The 5169-nt window shown below is 54.3% G+C and overlaps 1 protein-coding gene across 1 annotated transcript in view; it reads left to right on the top strand.

Annotated features, from left to right (window-relative positions):
• ESPN (espin) overlaps window positions 1-5169 on the top strand; it is a gene marked incomplete at its 5' end in the record, with an annotated part of 37681 nt that overhangs the window by 10651 nt on the left and 21861 nt on the right. The window lies entirely within an intron of this gene.

Here is a 5169-nt window from a genome sequence, read left to right as displayed (position 1 = left end):
CTCCTGACCTCGTGATCCGCCCGTCTCAGCCTCCCAAAGTGCTGGGATTACAGGCGTGAGCCACCGCGCCCGGCGGCTCTGTGGATTTCAATTCGAAGCAGTCATAGGCCGCAAGTGGACTGATCTCGGAGGGACAGCCTCCTCCTGGCCTCCCTCTGGGGAGGCATTCCTGGCAGTGGGGAGGGACGCGGGAATCATTCTTCAGCCTGAGTCTGGCTCCATGGGCAGCTCACTCCCTGTGGCGGCGTTGGCAGTCAGCTGGCACCAGTCTCCGCCGGAGATTCCCACAGCCCGCGCGGGCGACCCATGTTTCTTTTGTGTAATCAGAGGTGACTTGATGAATAGTTACAGTTCATCCATAGCATCTTTGTTCCCAGGAGAAAGAAAACAAATCATGATTTATATGATCATCACCAGGGAGCCTCTGACCTACAAAGAGGGTTTGGGTCAAAGCCAGGGCAAAGAGCAAGCGCTTGGTCTGGGAGCACTTTTCTGCAGCTGTCACCGTGGTCGGGGCTAGAGCTGGCAGGGGTCTGGGAGCCAGAGGTCTCCCCCAAGACCCCTTCTCTCCCCTCTAGGTAGTGTTCCCCACAGCAGAAATGATGCCCAGCCTGGCCCGTACTTGGCAGTACCTGGACACGCCAGGCCAGTCATGGGCCCTCCTGGTGGCTGGTCCTCCCAGGCACAGGGAAGGATCATAAAGTTCAGCAATGGCTGTGCGCCAGGCACCAGGCCCGTGCTCAGGGCTCTGCAAGCACTTCTCAGGCGCTCCGCACAAGGTCGGGATGACGACTCTTGCCCCCATTTCATGGATGGGTTTGGGAACACAGACAAGAAGCAAGACTGTGGCACAGCTCAAAGGCACGGGACTCGAGCCAGGTCCTCCTTTAGTGAAGCCGGGGCCCTCCCTACAGATCCTCCCGTGGGGCTGTGCCCCAGCAGCTGGCAGTGTTCCTGAGTTCCCAGCAGTGAGGTCTGCGGGGAAGGGCAGTGGTCTGTGTGGTGGAAGGGAGGGAGGCACCGGGACAGAACGACCAAGAGCAGAAGGGGTGCAGGCTCTGCATCAGACACAGCCTCAAATCGGGGCTCTGCCTCTTTCTCATAGAGTGATCTTAGCGCTCTGTGCCTCAGTTTCTTCGTCTGTACCAGGAGAACAATGCTAACACCTGCCCTGTCGGGTTGTTACAAGGACCAGCTGAGAGAACGTGTGTGTTGTACTCACCACAGTGCTTGAGATAGAGTAATCATTCAGTAAACGGTGGCTGCTATCACTATTATTATTATTATTTACTATTATTACTTTTATTAATTCATCTCTCCAGTAATGGGAATTTTGTTTATGTTCTTATTTATTTATTTATTTATTTTAGAGACAGGGTCTTGCTCGGACACCCAGGCTGGAGTGCAGTGGTGTGATCATAGTTCACTGCAGCCTCAACTTCCTGGACTCAAATCATCCTCCCTCCTCAGCCTCCTGAGTGGCTGGGACTACAGCTGTTCACCAACACACCTGGCTGATTTTTGTATTGTTTGTAGAGATGGGGGTCTCTCTATGTTGCCCAGGCTGGTCTCGAACTCCTAGGCTCAGGCAGTCCTCCTGCTTTGGCCTCCCAAGGTGCTTGGATTCCAGGTGTGTGATGGGAATTTCATTTGGGTCCTTATGCTCATCCATATCTTTGTAATACTGCCCAGTGACTGTGAGAGTGCCCATTGTTCTTCTTGCCCTCTGGCCAAGGTGGAAGGGGATGTTGAGCCAGGACCCCCTCCCACCCAGCCCATCAGCATACCTGCCCCAGGTTCTGGGGTATTCCAAGCTGGAGGCTCTGACTCCATAATGGGGCGCATGAGTGCAGATACTAATAAGAATGGTGACAAGCTCCAGCACTTACTGAGGGCTCATTCTGTGCCAGGAACTTGGGCTGGGAGTGCCAGCCAGCGGCCCTGCAGGAGGCTGTGGGTACCACTGCCCCCTGCTGCTCAGATCCTGCTTGCTGCCAGCTTCTCAGACCTTCTCCGGCTGGCTGGGCACCCCTGGGTCATGGATCTCTGCCAAGTCGGGGGTGCTGGGAGAGCAGAGCTCACCACAGGTCTGGCCCCCCGCAGCTATGCACATCACTGTGGGCCTCTGCAGAAAGAACCCAGTGGGCCCCCACCAGCCCCCAATCCCCAAGACCCCGGCACTCACTGTGCCTTGGTTACGGGGTGAATAATTTAGGCCACTGAGTGTTGGTCATGAAATATTAATCAGCCTGTTCCTGATGCACCAGCATGTGAGTGTGCGTGGGGATGATGCTGGCACTGGGGTGTGGAGGCCGGCAGCCATGAGCCAGCATGTGTCTGAACATAGATACATAGCTGGGTCTTCTGTCTGCCTCATCTGTGTCGACAGGACCCTCTCTGGATCACCAGGCATGCTGCCTGCTCCCTGCACCATCATGAAGTGCCAGGCCCAACATCAGCCCCAGCAAATGGCAGCCCTGTGTCTAGGGAGTGGGGACGGGGGAGAAATCAGTGAGTGAGGGTCCACGGAGGCTGCAGACAGCCTTGGGGGTCTCAGGAGTCAGGGAAGTGGACAGAGAACCAGGGCTTTAGGGACAGGGAGATGCCAGCTGGGAGGGTCTCAGGATGTGTGTGAGAGGGAGGTAAAGGGCACACGTGACAGGGGTCAGAAGAGGGGCTAAGTCGTGTTGGGAACAAGAGGGTGGATGGGCAAAGGGGGGTGGCCTGGTACACATTGATGGGCAGGCAACAAGTGGATGGGTAGTTGGATGGTTGAGCGAGGGATGGATGCGGGGTGGAGCATGTGGTTGATCTGGGGGGTGATAGACTGGGGGAGGTAGATGGGCAGGATGTGAAGTCCTGTGAAGAATTGGCCTCCTGGGCACAAAAGGTGAATTGGAACCCAATAGGCCCCCAACCTGGAACTTCTCCTGGGTCTGGGGGTAGGTTGTGGCTCCACCTAGTGTCTTTTGGTGGTAACTGCACCCTGGGCTGTTCACATCCAGCAGCCCAGCAGCCAGGACAGCTTTCCTGTTCCCCAGTTAGGCCCCCTCTAGGCTGGGAGAACGAGGACAGTGACAGCCGAAAGCTAGGCCCCAGGAGAAGCCCCTGAGACACGTTCCATCTCTTCACTCCCTGCATGCCCATATTGCCGGCCAGGCTCTGCATCACACAGACAGATGGGTGTTCAAATGCCACTTACCAGCTGTGTGAGCGAGGAGACAGCTGAGTCTGTGCCTCTGCTGTGGGACTGTGGGTGATGGCACAGAGTCCGGGGCCCTCCAGCCCCACCTGTGAGCCTCCCCAGCTGCAGCTGTACCATTGATTGGATTCTGATTCTGGCATGTCCCCTGCTAGGTGCCTTACCGGTGTAATCGCAGTTGATGGTCACAGTAAATTAATAAAAATAGTTGATGGCCGGACGCGGTGGCTCACGCCTGTAATCCCAGCACTTTGGGAGGCTGAGGCGGGCGGATCACCAAGTCAGGAGATCAAGACCATCCTGGCTAACACGGTGAAACTGGGTTTCTACTAAAAATACAAACAAAATTAGCTGGGCGTGGTGGCTCACGCCTGTAATCCCAGCACTTTGGGAGGCTGAGGCGGGCGGATCACCAAGTCAGGAGATCAAGACCATCCTGGCTAACACGGTGAAACTGGGTTTCTACTAAAAATACAAAAAATTAGCCAGGCATGGTAGAGGGCACCTGTAGTCCCAGCTACTTGGGAGGCTGAGGCAGAAGAATAGCTTGAACCCAGGAGGTGGAGGCTGCAGTGAGCCAAGATTGTGCCACTGCACTCCAGCCTGGGCAAGAGAGCAAGACCCTGTCTCAATAATAATAATAATAATAATAATAATATGGCATTCACTGGGTACTTTACTAACCATAGCAAGACGTGGCCCTAGCCTCAACTACCCCTCCACGAAATAAGAATGACAATAGGACTTCAGAATAACCTGGGCCGGGTGCGGTGGCTCACACCTGCAGTCCCAGCACTTTGGGAGGCCAAGGCAGGTGGTTCACTTGAGGTCAGGAGTTTGAGACCAGCCTGGCCAAGATGGCAAAACTGGGTTTCTACTAAAAATACAAAAATTAGCCAGGCGTCGTGGCACATGCCTGTAGTCCCAGATGCTTGGGAGGCTGAGGCAGAAGAATGGCTTGAACCTGGGAGGCAGAGGTTGCAGTGAGGTGAGATTACGCCATTGCATTCCAGCCTGGATGACAGAGCAAGATTCAGTCTCAAAAATAAAAATAAAAAAAGAAGAACCTGCCTGTTAGTGCCATAGCCCAGAGCTAGCACAGCCCAGAGCTAGCACAGCAGAAGCATTCAGTACATAGTGGACGTCCCGCGGGCTGCCAGATTAACAAAAACAGCAACAACAAAACCCAGGACGTTTGACTAGCTTTGAATCTCAGATAAACAAGCTGTATTTTAGTACAAGTATGCCCCATGCAATATTTGGGATATAGAATACTAAAGCATTATCTGTTTATCTGAAATTCAGATTGAAACTGGATGAACTGCATTTCGTCTGGTAACCCTTACCATCCTGCCCTCTGGGAACTCAGTCTTCTGGGGGAGGCAAAGGTCAAAATCAATTATGGTCAACCAAGCATGACAGGTCATGCTCATAGCAGCCCTGGGCAGTGTGGGGTGGAGGCCAGCAAAGGGGAAATAAATCAGGGTGGCCCTCATGGAGGAGGGATGGGGACTGAGTCTTCAAGAGGGAGGAGGACGGAAGGGCATTCCAGATGGAGGGGGCACACGACGAAAGGGATAGAGGTCAGACCCAGCAGGTGTGGGGACTCATGGTGACAGTGGGTGACAGGGGTGGAGAGGAAAGCTCACCACATCTTTGTAGACATCGGTTAAAAAGTGGGACTGAGGCTGGGCGTGGTGGCTCACGCCTGTAATCCCAGCACTTTGGGAGGCTGAGGTGGGTGGATCACAAGGTCAGGAGTTCGAGATCAGCCTGGTCAACATGGTGAAAGCCCCTCTCTACTAAAAATACAAAAAATTAGCCGGGCGTGGTGGCGCATGCCTGTAATCCCTGCTACTCAGGAGGCTGAGGCAGAGGCTTGAACTCGGGAGGCAGAGGTTGCAGTGAGCCAACATCAAGCCACTGCACTCCAGCCTGGGCGACAGAGCTAGATTTCATATCAAAAA

Source organism: Colobus angolensis, unplaced genomic scaffold (assembly GCF_000951035.1).
Source record: "Colobus angolensis palliatus isolate OR3802 unplaced genomic scaffold, Cang.pa_1.0 Scaffold170, whole genome shotgun sequence".
NCBI lineage: Eukaryota > Metazoa > Chordata > Mammalia > Primates > Cercopithecidae > Colobus > Colobus angolensis.
The sequence above is the reverse complement of the archived record's forward strand: the minus strand, read 5'-3'. Positions and strand labels throughout refer to the sequence as shown.